Source organism: Ursus arctos, unplaced genomic scaffold (genome assembly GCF_023065955.2).
Source record: "Ursus arctos isolate Adak ecotype North America unplaced genomic scaffold, UrsArc2.0 scaffold_3, whole genome shotgun sequence".
NCBI classification, from domain to species: Eukaryota; Metazoa; Chordata; class Mammalia; order Carnivora; family Ursidae; genus Ursus; species Ursus arctos.
Window position 1 is genome coordinate 100771476 of NW_026622985.1, and position 16856 is coordinate 100788331.

Sequence of the window (16856 nt, forward strand, 5' to 3'; positions counted from 1 at the left end):
AGATGATCAACAAAGTGAGAAATTCTAGGGAAGGCCACAGAGTTTGCTTTTTTGAGGTGTCGTTTGTTGGGAGGGTAGTCCAAAAAAAATTTGTTCATACTGTTTTTTTTAAGATTTTATTTATTTATTTGACAGACAGAGAGCAAAACGGGGGGAGGGGCAGAGGAAGAGGGAGAAACAGGCTCCCCGCTGAGCAGGAAGCCCAATGCGGGACTGGATCCCAGAACCCCAGGATCATGACCCGAGCCGAAAGGAGACTCTTAACCAACTGAGCCAGCCAGGCGCCCCATGTTCATACTGTTTTGATTACCTTTATATTATTACCAGATGACAATAAATGCTGTGAGGTGGTTTTTACCTAAAAAAGTAGTAATAGTAAATAGAGAATGAAAATTATAGAACTGGAAAAAAAAAACGGTAACTAAAATGGAAAACTGACTGGCCAGGCTCACAGTGCAGTAGAAACGACAGACGAGAAATCAGTGAACCTGAGGACAGAGCAGTGGAATTTACACCACCTCAACAATAGAGAGAAAGTGACAGAAAGACATGCACAGAGTTTCAGGGACTATGGGACAATAATTAGAGATCCAACATTCATTTCCTGAGAGTCCCAGAAGGAAAGGGAAGAAGGGTAGAGCTGCAAGCGGATTTAAGGAAACATTGGCTGAAAACCTGGGAAATTTGGTAAAATACATAAATCTCCAGACTCAAGAAATTAAGTAACCTTAGACAGGCTAAGCCCCCCAAAATTCATTGAAGATGCGTCAAAATTAAACTTCTGGAAACTGCAGACCAAGAAAAAATCTTGAAAGCAGCCAGAGGGAAATCACAAAGTACCCATAAAGGAACACCAATTCAAAGGACAGCGGGTTTCTTGTCTGAAACCACAGAGCCCAGAAGGAAGCGGCATGATGTTTTTCAGGTCCTGGAAGAAAAGAGCTGTCAGCCACAAATTCTCTATCCTCCGTGAAACTACCTTTGAGAAGTGAAGGGAAAATAGAGACATTCTGAGAAGAAGAAAAATGGAAACGTGTGGTCACTTGCAGAACGGCCACAGGAAGTCCTCGGAAGCTCAGGGCAATGAGGCAGGCAGGGGCCCCGGGGACATCAGCAAGGACAGCGACGGGAAGATCAGAAACTGGCAAATATCATAGGCCTGCCTTTTCCTCGTGAGTTCTGTGCATCATCTTTGATGATTGAAACAAAAATTGTAACACCATTTGATATTCGGGACCATGATATGTGAGAGTGAGGGAAGAAAAGCAGCCTAAATGGAATCAGGGGTGGACGCTTCACGTCAAGAGGAAGAACGGGGGCCGTGGAGTCTACACTCCCTGAACGCTCATCTGAAGAGACTGACCAACTGAACTACAACACGGAAAGCTCATATCAGATTTGGGGAAAGCACACTCAAACATGCATGCTTAGCTCTGTATCGCTGAGACCCACTGCTTGATTGAACAGTATTTAAAATGTATGAGCACTTAAAATGTGTGGACAGAAAAATCTCTCACGTATTTTTCCCTTGATTTAGCAATAGTCAAACCTGCAAATGCATAAATTTATCCTAAGTGATTGCAAAGATGGCGACTTGCATCCTGATGACTCCCTCTGTCTGCAGTCAGAGATTCTAAAAACCGTTACCTGATAAGCCCTCACTCTGTAGGGCACACGTCCAGAAGGTCTTACTCTGCATGCGAAGTGGCTTGTGACCTTCTCTTTTGCCTGGAGCAGGAGTACTGCCTTTTTCCTCCACGCTGTGTTTCAACAACCACCTGAAATTGGATGAAAAGAGAGGATGTGCTTAGCCGGCGGTCGAGCCGCAGAGACGCAGCAGCAAACGCCAGACTGGGAAAAGGGATGGGGACGCTAACAGACGCCAGGGAGGCAGCCCTGCAGCCAGAGCCCACTCATGGGTGGACAGCTGCCGGGAGGATGGCCCTGCCTCGGGGGACTGTGGTCTCCCCGCTCGCCCCCTCAGACTACGGATTGGCCATCTCGGGGCTCTTCCTCCAAGGGGCAGCCTCGGGGGCATCCTGGTGAGGCTGGTGTGGTCTCCACCACTCTGTTTCCGGGCCCTGTGGATGGCGGTTGCCCCACACCTGCCGGACTTCTGTGAGGTCGAGGTTCCATGTACCCCAACTGGACAGCCTGAGCTGTTTCACTCTAGGCTGACCCGCCTGGGCCCTCACCGGCCTCTGTCTCAGGTCCTGCTTCCAGTCCTGCCTCTCCCTTAGGGATCCCGGCTGTGCAGGGTCCAGGAGAGTCGCTGGCGCCCTAGCACCCTGCTGTGGAAGACAGAAGCTTGACCACAAGAAGGTGCCCTCAGGCGTTCTCATCGGAAGGCTCTACTGTGGTCAGGGGTCCCCTTCCAGCCTGTGAGGGGGAGACCAGCCTTGCCCTCCAGTCCCCCAATCCAGCAGCCATGGTAACGATACAATAACGTGGGTGTGTCCCTCACACTGAATTCGCTCTAGGTCCTCTGCTGAAATCGAGTTTCTGACCTGTAAAGCTCAGGGCAAGAGCCTGAACAATGAAAAATTCACTGAGTTAATGAATCTGACCCTGGGAGACCCTTCCCTGGAGAAGCATGCTCTTGACTGCGGCCCAACCGATGGGCAGGAGCCGGCCCTCAGTCATGTGAAAGCTAGACGGGGAATAAGCAGGAGCCATTAAAGGAAGGCACACCGCTGGGGAAAAGCTGGAGACGTGGAAACTTGCCCTGGGGCCTGGGCCCCTGCGGCCTCCCTGGGCCATTCAACTGGAGAAAGACGCCTGCACCCGTCAGCCCCACCTACCCTCTGCCGGCACCTGTGCTTTCGGCTCGAAAGGCAGATAGGACTCTCTTGGTACCCATTTGTGTGTAGACGTAATGCCACACACACAAAAAAAAAAAAACTCACTAAATTCAGAATTATTCAGAGAAAAAAATAGAATCCAGAATACTGTGAGCTCCCCTGGAAAAGTAGAAGGGACAGTTGTGGAAGTGTTAATATTTCTACTGTGTTGAGACCACACTTCAAGTGTCAGGTTTCCATGTTATTGTGAGATATATATATAAACAGAGGAATTATTATAATTCCGTCATAATTTGCTACTTGACCAAAATAAACTAATAAGATAAATAAATACGGCTGCTTTTGCCCAACTGACTAATATGACCTGAATGGGAATAAAATATCGGATGAGCTGGAGACACCACGTTGAAACTGGGTTAGCGACAGAAACTCAGTGTGCTGTTTTGATATAATTAACGTGATGATTTAATGTGTTTTTAGCTCAGAATCGTCGTAAGGAGTTTTTTTGTAATAGCGTAGAAATGAATCCACACTCGTCCGGGCTGCAGAGGAATAAAAGGTTGTCATATTTTTGAGTTCTCTTGGCAGAGCAATCCATCTCGCACTGCGCAGGAGAACGGAGATGTTGTTCTTCCCATCATTCACGGTCATTATTTAACGTGGGGCAACGGCCACAGTCTTCATTAATATATTAACCTATGGCTCAAAAAGGCCTTGCAGTAAACCAAACGAGGACTCCTCATGACGGGTTTATATCGCGGGGCTTGGAGAGATTGACCATCAGAAACACTGACCTCAGGGATAAGCCTAATGTTAGCTGCGGATGGTAGGAGCCCAGCGAGCAAGCGGGGAGGAGGCCGGCCCAGCCCTGGCTCACGAGGCCGCCCAGTGCGTGGTAGAGCGCCGGTTAAGAACGGACCCAATGCAGCACCTTGCAGCTTGAGAAAGAAGTGGGAGAGCCGCTGCTTGGCCTCGGCTTCTGCTCGTTCCGTGGCAGCCCCACCAGCCTCCTGGCCTTTGTCCAGCTGCCGGCCTTTGCCTGGACCGCACTCCTTGCTCTTCCCCGGGCAACTTCCTTTAGGGAAACATGGAAGAGAGAGATCGAGACCGAACATCGCCTCGCTGAGGCCTCCTCTCGCCACATTTAAAGATCGAAGCCCACACCAGCCAGAGCTGCCCCTTCAAGGCTTTGTTTTTGGCCACATGCGTGTCATTGACATGCAATGTATCTTATTCATTTGATTTTCATTTCTCTCCCCTGAAAAGTGAATTCCATAAGGTCCATAAAGGAAGGAGGATGAGTCAGAGCCCCCAAGCAAGAAACAGAGGGAACCTGGAATTAGCTTCTTTGAGGACAATTTATTAACAGAGGTATTTCCCAACATGTGGATGGAGGCGGGGAAGGCTGGAGTGAGGCAGCGTCCCAGGGCTCAGCTATATGCACTCCCCCAACTCCACAGCCACTCCTCAATGCCCACCCTAACCAGAAATCAGAGGGCGGGGGCTCCACTGAATCAGCCTTCAGGACACAAAAGGGCAAAGGGTAGAGGGGCATCTGCAAGGTGACACAGAAGGGAAGTCGGGTTTGTCCGCTGTTGAATTTCCATCACCACTGGTGTATAGGACATCCAAGTGTCCTGGGGCTTCTGTAACAAAGGACCACATGCTGGGGGCTTAAAACAATTGAAACACATTCTCTCATGGTTCTGGTGGCCAAAAGACTGAAATGAAAATTTCAGCAGGGCCGCACTCCCTCAGAAGACTCCAGAAAAGAAACTGTCCCACGCCTCTCTGCTAGCTCCTTGTGGATGCAGGCACACCCTGGCATTCCTTCTCTTGTCAACATGCCACTCCAGTCGTGGCCTCCGTCTCCACAGGGCCATCTCCGTGTGTGTCTGCCTCTGTGTCTGTCCTTATAAGGACACCAGTCAGGGGCTCACCCTAACTGAGCATGACCTCAACTTCATGACATGTGGGAAGATCCTATTTCCAAATAAGGTTGCAGTCACAGGTCCTGGGTTGAACACTTCAACACAGTTCAACCCACAGTCATGAGTACAATTCACACAATCCATGTGTGAATTGTACTCTCCTGAAAATAAAAAAGAAAAGAGTAGTAAAGTTTGGGGGAAATTCGACCAGGTCATTAAAGGGCCTCATTCCGTTATATACCTTTTTTTCTTTTCTTGATGTTATGTCACATTATGGGCACCAGTAAATCTCCAAGAGAAGCCAAAGGACAGGATTTAGTGCCAGAAAGAAATCCTGAAAAAAAAATTTTTTTTAAATCAAAACCCCAAGGAACTAGAAGCAGGAAGGGCAGCATACAGTCCAGGCAGAGGACCCAGGAGAGGTTCAGAGCTCAGCAGCATGGCATTCGCGATGGGAGTAAGTCATCCCCTCACCCCTGCATGCACGGCACAGGGACCAGCCTCCCCTCATGAGGGCTCTTCTCTAAAGAAACAGAATGGCTCCAAGGCACTGCTGGGTCTCCCAACCACCCACCCTGAAGCGAAGCCCAACACGGACGAGCCTCCACAGAGATGCGAAGCCCTCTCTCAACACGCTGGTGCCTCCGTCCTGGCTCAGAGGCCCACAGAGAACAGCCGGATGTTCCCAGGAAACCAGAAATATGAATGAGAAAGAGCAAGAAAACAGGAAAAATAAAACCAAGAAACCATATGTACCTATGGTCCCAAGTCAATTAAAAAATTACAGTGTGGGGGGCGCCTGGGTGGCATAGCGGTTAAGCGTCTGCCTTCGGCTCAGGGCGTGATCCCAGCGTTATGGGATCGAGCCCCACATCAGGCTCCTCCGCTATGAGCCTGCTTCTTCATCTCCCACTCCCCCTGCTTGTGTTCCCTCTCTCGCTGGCTGTCTCTATCCTGTTGAATAAATAAATAAAATCTTTAAAAAAAAAATTACAGTGTGGGGCACGTGGCTGGCTCAGTCAGAAGAGTGCGTGACTCTGGGTCTCTAGGTCGTCGGTCTGAGCCCCACATTGCATGTAGAGATTACTTAAATAAATAAATAAACTTAAGAAAACTACACACAGGGTGTTCGTAAATACATCAACATACGTGTGTTTATACGTGTGTATCTGTGCGGTGCGAGAACGTGTGGTGGTACATACATGTGTTTATACGTGTGTATCTGTGCGGTGCGTTTACGTGTGGTGGTACATACATGTGTTTATACGTGTGTATCTGCGGTGCGCGTACGTGTGGTGGTACATACGTGTGTTTATACGTGTGTACCTGTGCGGTGCGAGAACGTGTGGTGGTACACACGTGTGTTTATACGTGTGTACCTGTGCGGTGCGAGAACGTGTGGTGGTACACACGTGTGTTTATACGTGTGTACCTGTGCGGTGCGAGAACGTGTGGTGGTACACACGTGTGTTTATACGTGTGTACCTGTGCGGTGCGAGAACGTGTGGTGGTACACACGTGTGTTTATACGTGTGTACCTGTGCGGTGCGAGAACGTGTGGTGGTACACACGTGTGTTTATACGTGTGTATCTGTGCGGTGCGCGTACGTGTGGTGGTACATACGTGTGTTTATACGTGTGTACCTGTGCGGTGCGCGTACGTGTGGTGGTACATACGTGTGTTTATACGTGTGTACCTGTGCGGTGCGAGAACGTGTGGTGGTACATACGTGTGTTTATACGTGTGTACCTGTGCGGTGCGAGAACGTGTGGTGGTACATACGTGTGTTTATACGTGTGTACCTGTGCGGTGCGCGTACGTGTGGTGGTACATACGTGTGTTTATACGTGTGTACCTGTGCGGTGCGCGTACGTGTGGTGGTACATACGTGTGTTTATACGTGTGTACCTGTGCGGTGCGCGTACGTGTGGTGGTACATACGTGTGTTTATACGTGTGTACCTGTGCGGTGCGCGTACGTGTGGTGGTACATACGTGTGTTTATACGTGTGTACCTGTGCGGTGCGCGTACGTGTGGTGGTACTTTGTTGTTGTTTTCAGTGGGTTTCCCTCGTGACATGATGTGGAGCATCTTCTCATGAGTTTATTTGCCATCTGTGCATCTTCTCTGATTAGATGTCTGTTCAGAACTTTTGCCCATTTCTTAATTGGGTTGTTTATTTTCTTATTGTCGAGTGTTCAGAGTTCTTTGTAGAGTTGGGTGACAGTCCTTTATCAGATGGGTCTCTTGCAAATATTTTCTCCCAGTCCGTGCTTGTCTTTTCACTGTCTGACGTGGTCGTTCGCAGAGCAGGAGTTTAGTTTTAATGCGTCCGGCATATCGACTACTTCTCTCATGGACCATGTCTCTGGTGCTGTGTCTGCGAAGGCATCCCCACACCTGGAGTCATCTTGGTTCTCTCCTCTGACATCTAACGGGAGTTTCATAGTGTTATGTGTTTTACCTTTAGTCTAGAATCCATCTTGAATCAAATTGCTTCTGACGGTATATATATTATAGACAACTCAAAGTTGAAATTGATAAGGTTACAAAACCACGATGAGATACCACCTCAGAACGGTCAGAACGGCTAAAATTAACAACACTAGAAACAAGAGGTGTTGGCGAGGATGTGGAGAAAGGGGAACCTTCTTATGCTGTTGGTGGGAATGCAAACTGGTGCAGCTACTCTGGAAAACAGTTTGGAGTTTCCTCAAGAAGTTAAAACTAGAACTACCCTAGGATCCAGCAATTGCACTACTAGGTATTTACCCAAAGGATACAAAAATACAGATTTGAAGGGGTACATTCACCCCAATGCTTATAGCAGCATTATCAACAATAGCCAAATTATGGACAGAGCCCAAACGTCTATCAACTGATGAATGGAGAAAGAAGATGTGGTAGATACATATACTGGAATATTACTCAGCCATCAAAAAGAATGAAATCTTGCCATTTGCAGCAACACGGATGGAGACCTAGAGAGTATTGTACTAAGTGACATAAGTCAGTTAGAGAAAGACAAATACCATATGATTTCATTCAATGTGGAATTTAAGAAAGAAAACAGATGAGCATATGGCAAGGGGCAAAGAAAAAAAGGATAGTGAAACAAACCATAAGAGACTTCTAATGATAGAGAACACACTGAGGGTTGATGGAGGGAGGTGAGTGGGGGATGGGTTAGATGAGTGGTGGGGATTAAGGAGGGCTCTTGCTATGATGAGCACTGGGTGTTGTATGTAAGTGATGAATCACTGAATTCTACACCTGAAACCAATACTGCATTGTATGTTCACTAACAAAATTTGAATTAAAAAGTAGAGAAAAAAAACAAATAAAATTGATAAGGTTAATGACGATCTCATAGAGATATCAGCACCCCGTGTTCACTGCAGCAGTTTTCACAATAGTCAAGATATGGAAACAACCTAAATGTTCATCAATAAGTCAACACGTAAAGAAAATGGGATGTAGACATACAGTTGGACCTTATTCAATCTTACAACAGAATGTATGTTATAACCTGACACGTGCTACAACATGGATGAGCCTGGAGGACAGTATCTTCAGTGAAATAAGCCAGACACAGAAGGACGAATACTGCATGATCCCACTTATATGAGGAATCCAAAAAAGTCAAACTCATAGAAGCAGAGAGTAGAATGATAGTTGCCAGGGGCGGGGGGAAGGGAGAAACGTGGAGTTGTTCAATGAGTATAAAGTTTCAGTTATGCAAGTTAAATAATTTCTAGAGATCTCCGTACAACATAGCGCCTAGAGTTAGCAATTCTGTACTATACACTTCAAAATTAGCTCAGAGTGTAGATCCCGGGGCTCCTGGGGGGCTCCGTCAGTGAAGCATCTGCCTTCAGCTCAGGCCCTGATCCAGGGTCCTAAGATCGAGTCCCGCATCGGGCTCCCTGCTCAGCGGGGAGCCTGCTTCTCCCTCTCCCTCTGCCCCTCCCCACTGCACATTCTCTCCCTCTCTCTCTCTGAAATGAATAAATAAAATCTTTAAGACACAAAAAACAAATAACCTGTTAAATAAGCTTGCTTAGCATGATCGAGTCAGATGCCGGAGTCAGTCAGACAAGAACGGCTGTGTGGATGTTGGCATGATGCTGTTCCGCTGTTTCTTGACCATAGCTGAGCAGCAGATTTAGTTGTGTCCCGAGGCCCACGGGGGACCCAACGGTAGCTCTGTGTTAGCTGTTTATTTAATTTCAGAGGCCGCGTGACCAGACAGACTAAGAACTGCTCTAAAACCTTCACAGGTGAGGGCTGCGTAAGGAAGAGCCACCGTCACATCACTAAACATGGACTTTATGTCAGAAGGCCATTCCAGCCCGCTCCCATTTTCTCAGTGACATTATGATAAAGGCAAAAGGTGCATTAAAAGCTTTGGATCTATACTGAGGTCATAAAATCTCGCACATAGACAGTTCCTGTCTGGGCATTCGTATGCCAGAAACAGGTTGATAAAAGCTACAAGGGGCTCTACGGCGGCTGCAGTGCCGCTCTCTCCAGCACAACCCGACGCGCGCTCGTTGGACACCAGAGCGCACCCACGAGGCCGGTGCTAAGACACAATGCGCTCCAATAAAAGAACTTGTTTGCTACTTATTTTCTCGGAAAAATTAATTGAGAAATGCAATATTAGACTTGCCTCATTTTTCAGGATAAGACTCTGATGTAACTACAGGTCTACACCGAGCCCAGACAGGTGGCCTCTCCACCCCCAGTAGACACTAGAGATGTGGAATCTTGAGCCGTTAGGGGTAAACGTGATAAAACTCTAGAGGCAGTGCAGAGTTCGTCATCAGAAAAATGTCTTCATCACGGCAAAGCGACAGTGCCAGAAAGAGGGCAAAACAATCAAGTGTGTGTTGGGGTCGATGTTGACACTGGAAATCTGTAAAAATGGCACTTGGAAGGACAGCATAGACACCAGCATCCCCAAGGTGATCCTTGTGGACTTGTAGACCCACACTCCACCCCCGCAACAGGAAGGACCATTTTCCTGGCAACGGAAAGATTAATCATACATTTCACAAAGGAGACACAAAGTTCGGTAATGTGAGACCTTGATTTACAATGGCCTCCTGATTTACAGTTGTGTATTTTTAAACCACGTTATTTAAAACACAGCGAATTTAGAAGCTAGTGTGCAGGCACCAGCTGATTGCTGCTGAAGATTTACTCTGTGCTAATACGAAAATTATTCTGTCTACGTTATTCCCACTTCTCCCACGCCGAGAGCCGACCTCCAGTAAAATTGCTTGTCAGGTGATAGATACTGGTTTCCTCCGGGTAGTGACTATCTCTTTGTCTTTTTTTCCCCCGAAATACAGTTTAAATGCCACAGACACAACATAAGAAAGATGCTTTCTAACAGCAGCGCTCTGGGTGAATAGAACAGCAAGTGTTTTTAAAGGGGCCCTTTCCGCTGCGTGACCAGCAGCTGCAAATGGCTCGTTTCAGTCAGAGGGCAGACAGTCCAGTAGATGAGGATGCTGCCTGCCCACCCTGCCCAGCAAAGCGAGGTGGGCCCGCCAGCCACCCCCTCCCGCTTTGCATCCTTGTCCTGCCGCCTCTGGGATTGTAGGGGACACCCATGAACTGATATTTTTAAAAAGCTTGCTGGAGTGCCTGGCTCATGGCAAACATGCGGTAAATATTAGCCACCCTTGTTAGCACAGAAACGTGAAAGTCTATCCAAGCTCATGATCGTTAGGACAAGACCACCAAATGATTTTTGAAGATCCTGTTAAAATTCTCCGAAGAAGTATGTTGCAGCATGGATAACTAAAGTAACCAAAGTGAGCCCACGATCTCCTGTATGCACCTCAAAATCCAAATGACCAGGGACCCCAATTCTGCTGCTGTAAAAATTTCAAACAGAGTTGGGGAAGGAGAAAACCAAAAATTCTTCGGGTTTAGAAAGAAAAGAGGAGTTTTCTACACTGGTTACTTCAAAATAATTGTTCCAGTATTATTACTAGACTTTGCTTTTCTTTAAACCGCTGTGTTAAGTTGGATTCTTTCAGAACCAAACATTGAGTCAAGGATTTAAATGGTCACAGGAGGACCTGCTTCCCGCCTGCGGCTCCCCTCCCTGCCCCTGGTCAGACCAGAGGAAGGCACCTGCCCCAGGATGCAGTAGGCTTGTGCTGTGTGGAGGACACGGGGGGGGGGGGGAACTCTGACAAAAATGTCTTCTACAACCTTACGCTTCAAACTTTTGGATATTTTCTGAAATTCTTACATTGAACTTCTCATAATAAAAAGAAAAAAATGCTTCCATTCAGAAGAAAGCAAAATATGGATGCCTGGTTACATTGCCAGAGTTTCTGGATGGAGAAGAGCATGCCTACATTTAGTCCGGGATCTGAGCAATATTAATGGGTTGGTGACTTCAGCCAGTGATGATCCTAAGTAGAATTTTATGCTAATTGAAAAATTTTATTTCAAAATTCAAATGATTATCAGCTTGCTCTAGTGTAAGCAAGGTGCCACATAAGCAAGACCAAACAGCCGTGAAGACAAAAAAATGGACATCCTCAGTCCATTCTGGCCCAGAGCACGGTAAACACAGGCCATCAGGATGGACGGTCTCACACGGGAACGCTGATGGGAAAAACACCATCCATGCTTGCCCTGCGTGGACACAAGCTGGCCTGACGATCAAGTCTTGCACAGAAACAGCAAAGCAAAGACAGCACTGAAAAGAGTGAGAAATCCTACAGAAGTAGTGAAATAGACATAAGTGTGATCAAGAAGGTGAAGTCCCCACGTGGAGACTGTCACTGCCCTAATTCGAGGGCATTTAGGTAATGCATGCTGCGAAGGGGGGAAGCCTCTCTAGACAGGAGGAAGCCACTGAGAACAGGAGAGTGTACAGAAGGAACAGAAGAAGTAGTGAAAACTAATGGCGCATCTGGAATACAGCCAGCAGAAGACCGAGCTTTCCGTTACCCAAACGCAGAAGAGCTGACCGCAGGGTCCGGACCGGGGGACAAAGGTTTCCTAAGGACTTTGGTAATCAGGAATGAGATTGATGACCGAAGTGAAAGCCGTGGCGTCAGTAACAAAGGGATCAATGACACAGACAAATACGTTTACAGATCATCGCCTCAACTTGAAGACTGCAAAGGCCCAGACGCATCAAATTTATTTATAGATCAGTGTCTTAATGTGATAAACAGTTGGCTTGTAAACTACAAATACTGAAAATCACAACAGATAGCTATGACTTTTGTTCCTCTCCTTTACTGCATGAGAGATGTCAGTGCAGGTCTGTGACTCAGGGACAACTCCTTAGTCATCTGGGGTGTGGTGTCAGAGGCCGAGCCTACCCCACAGCTAACTTCTACCAAACACAGCACTCAAGGCCTGTGGACACTCAGCTAAGAGCCTGGAAGCCTCTCCCACGGAAATGTCCTTTTCCACGTCTGGTCTGACCCGGTGGCTGCAGTCGAGCGCTGGACAAGTGCCGTCAAGAGGGAGGCCGGACCTTGCAGCTCCAGACCCAGCCGTTCCATAGCTAATTAATATAGTAAGGAAAAGACTCTCAAAGTTCCTTTTTGCCCTGGTGTGACTGCATTTGGGCGTTCCAAGGACTCCACTCAGTCACACATTTGCCCAACAAATACTTGAGTGCCTACTGCGAGCCAGGAATGGAAGCAGGTCTGGAGGTAGACGCACGGCTGCCAGAAGTAGAAGACAGAATCTGAGCTCTGCAGTTGGGGAGACAGAGGTGAGCGCTCAAGGGAAGCAGGAGGCTGCGTCTGGGCGCAGCAGGGGGGTGATCAAGCAGAAGGGGCACTTCCAGCCAGAGGGCAGTCAGGGAGGTAGAAGACCGAGCGTCCTGCCAAACCCAGGACACGTGCAGAAGGGAGGCCAATGGGGGAGCTGGGGACAGGGACCCAAGTTGGCCGAAATGCCAGGCTTTGAACTTGGTTCTTCTGGGAGCCACAAAAGATCTTCAGTGGGAGAATGGCAAGGAGAGATTTAGGGTGGGAGTGAGCACTCCGGCAGCCCACGGACTGGAAAGAGCCAAAGGCAGGAGACGGTGGGGCCCGCAGGGGGCAGGGGCCACCAGGGTGGAGAGGAGGAGACTCTGGGTCTGGCTGAATGTGCTCCGGCAGGGCAGGGCACCGGCATGGATGCTGGGGAAGAAGTCTCGCTGGGGTTCGGCAGGCCAGGTGGTGAAGGAGGCAGAGGAAAGGAGGTGTGTGTGACCTTGCAGCCAAGGGTCACCCACAGGGCCTCTCTAGATGCTGACCTTTCACCCACCGGACAGCAAAGATGGAACCCCCGAGGCATCCGTGAAGGAGAGGCTGTGGGGACAGGTCCTCACCCCCGCAAGTGCAGCACAAATGGGCACAGCTTTGGTCCTGCAAATATGGCATTATCAATGCATTTAAAAAATATACGTATACAGTTCCTGGAAGCAACTTCCAGGATGACGGTCCTGTGAAGCACGTGCCCATTCCTGCAGACACACACGCACGATGTGTACTAAAGCATTTTTTAGTAGTGCGAGAAACGTGTTTTCAAGAGGAAACCACCAAATACTCCTCATTAGCAGACTGGCTACAAAAGTGGTGCCCATCAAGCCATTGGAAAGAGTTGGGGACCCAGAATCTGGACTCTCGGATGTCAAGGGTCATCCTGGAGGCTGCTGAACCCAGATCCTGACTCCAGGGGTCTGGGGAGGACCCTTGGCGCTACGTTCCCCGCAGGCCTCTGCTAATGCTGCTGCCAGGCCCCAGGCTGCTGATGTGGAAAGAAACCTAAGCTGGATCTCTCATCAACTGTAAAACAGTACGTCCTATTTTGGTAAAAAAAACAATAATAATAACCATAATCATAATGCAAGTTAATATATACATTGAATATCCAGAAGGATATGTATTTCTGGAAAACAGAGCATATGGTGGACTTCTCCTTTTTACTTACATACGTAACTATAATGCTTCCAATTCGGGGCGCCTGGGTGGCTCAGTTGGTTGAGTGACTGCCTTTGGTCACAATCTCAGGATCCTGGGATGGAGTCCTGCATCAGGCTCCCTGCTCAGCAGGGAGTCTGCTTCTCCCTCTCCTGCTCCGCCTGCTTGTGCTCCCTCTCTCTGTCTGTCAAATAAATAAATAAAATATTTTTTAAAAAAATAATAAAAAATAATGGTTCCGGTTTTTATGGTGAGCAGGAATTATTTTGCATCAGGAAAAAAAATTGAATCAATAAATAGATGCACTGAAACCAAAAAAAAGTTTGTGAGCCTAAGTGTTATGGACAGAATGTTTGTGCCTCCCAGAATTCATGTGTTCAAGTCCCCACCCCCAGGGTGATGGTGCCGGGAGGGGGCACCTTCAGAGGTGAGTAGGTCAGGAGGCTGGAGCCCCAGAATGGGATTAGTGCTTTCATAGAAGGGACCCCAAGTGCTCCCTCACCCTCCCACCAAGTGAGGACACAGCGAGAAGATGTCTTCTGTGAACCAGGTCGGGATCTCCCAAGCCGCTGGATCTGCCAGCACCCAACCTTGGCCCTCCAGCCTCTGGAACCGTGAGAGACACATGTCTGCCGCTGAAGCCCGGCTCTGTGGTCTTCTGTGAGATAAGGCCGGACCGAGACACGGAGTTAAAGGCTACACTTTGAATTGTATATCATAGCACTCTTAATAGATCATTCATGCTATTATTTTTAAAAAGCTGTCAGGCAAAGCCCCAACCTGCCATTTTTTCCAGGCTGGGGGGGACAAGTGTCTGATGCAACAGCTTGGTGTCTGCCCTTCGATTCTGACCCGCCTCGGTCAGTCCTGCAGGCAGGAGGGTGAGCTTGTCACCACGCCAATCTACTTAGGTTGCCCCACTTCTGCACCGAAAGCATCTCCCCGGTTTCCTTGCGCTCCCAGAATGAAAACGCAGCCAAACCTGTCACACCTGGCCCGGCCTGGCCCCCGCCCTGCCTCCTCCGGCTTGTGCTCTGCGCACCCACGTGCACATGCCCCGTCCGGTTCTACCACGGGCAAGGGTCCCTTGGTGGCATCAGCCTGTTCCATTAGTGGACGCTTTATGCTTGCGTTCCTTGTCTTGGCAACAAGACGGTAAGGCCTCTTCTCCCCCCACCCCAACTGCTCTCACCGGGGAAGAAGAACTTCTGTCCTCCAGCTGCCCGAGGCCCTGGTCGGTGGGGCCACGGCAATTTGCAGGTTCGGAGAGTGAGAAGTAGCCTCCCTCGCTGTAGGGTTCGGGGTTGAATATACCCCCAAGAGTCATCTGCACCAGTCCCTCACAGAATCCTAGAATCCGTGGCTTTGGAGCACAGCAGTCTCCACCGTAAGGAAGCCCGAGCCAGCCCAGGGCTCCGAATGATTCACAAATGCCAACTGATTCGGGAGGTCATGGACATTGATGGCGCAGTTACCATGTGCCAGACCTCTTCTAAGGACTTTGCATTAATGAATGAATTTAATTCATTTGCTTCCTGTTAAAATGGGTTAGAAACAAGGGTCTCTGGCTCCCTCTCCCCAATGACTATCGGAGAAATTATTCAACAAGAGGGAAGCATGGACCCCAGGGCGTAACAGCAGAAGCGAGAGCCCCGCAGAGCCTGGAGGTGAGGACACGTGGAGACAAGCTTCCTCATCCCTGCTCTTGCTTCGCCCTTGCACATGGAGAGGGGCCGGGAGGGGAGGCACCCAGGAAAACAGCGGTGGGCCAGCACCTCAGCGTCCCGCTCCTGCTCCCCAGACCCCCAGGACTGGGGGCTGCCCCAGGAGACCCTGCCTCCCCTGACACTTCTCTCCTGGAACTTCGTGATCTGCACAGGTGGACAACGCTGCATCTCTCCCCACGGCTCCTACCTTCAGCCTCTGAAATAGTCATTCCCAGAGTGTTCGTAGCCCGGACAAACAAGCCCTCACCGGTAGACCTGAGGAGCACCACAGCCCCAAATAAAGACGAGAAAGGAGATGACTAGTAGCATCGGACACGGAGTGAAGGTGTAACAGACCAAGAACTGAGAGCGGGCCTGGCAGAGCCACTGAGGGACAGCAAGAGGGGAGCAGTGTAAGTTCCACCATGAAACGAAACAAGGAAGTTGTTTTTTAAAACCTCCTTCATTTTTACAACAGCCTTATGGGATAGGCACTATCATCTGCCCATTTTGCAGATAGAGAAACTGAGACTCAGCGAGGTTGAGCAGATCACACAGCTAGGAAGTGGTGGGGTCAGGATTTGAATCCCAGCCCCAGAGCCCAGGCTGTTGAGCACTCTGAGTTCTGAACTTTTATTTGGTTGTCACTCTTGTCCTTCCCGAAGTTTTTCATTTCTCTTCACCAGCAGGCCATGAGTACTGCTTGCTTCTACTTCCCTCCTTCCTGTCTGCTCTACTAGTTTGCTAGTATAAATTACCTGGTAACAAAGCACCACACACCAGGCAGCTTAAAACAACAGAAATTCATGGTTTCAGTCCTGAAGCTGGACGTGGGAAATCGAAGTGTGGGCAGGGCTGCTTGCTTCCCCGGGCTCCAGCAGAGAATCTGTTCCAGAACTCTTCCAGCTCCCCTGGTTCCCGCAAATCTTGCTATTCCTTGGCTGGTAGCTGCTTCTTTGTGACTTCTCCCTGTGTGTCCAAACTTCCCACTGGGATGTCCAGGAAAACCTCCTCTTACCTTTTTTTTTTTAATTGAAGTATGACTAGCATACAGTGTGATATTTGTTTCAGGTGTAACCTCCTCTTAACTTGGTTACAGCTGCAAAGACCCTATTTCCAATAAGGTCACATTCCCAGCCTCCAGCAGACCGAATGCCTTCTTCCGGGGACAGGTGTACTGATAAGTCAAGGAGCATGGCAACCCTAATAAATAATGAGGTGAGCCATTACACCGTATGTGGAGAGATCCGAGGCCTGAGGTTGAGTGAAAATAAGCAAGTTTCAGAATAATAAGCTTAGATGAAGTTTCCCCGTAAAATACACACAGGAAATAACACTAATATTTTCCCTACGGATGTATGAGAAGCAAGCACGTCTGAAGAGTCACGCCCTACAGACAACTACGCTTACTTCTGTAGCAGGTCGCCAAGAGGCCTCTTTCCCGTAAGCTGTAAGGTTTC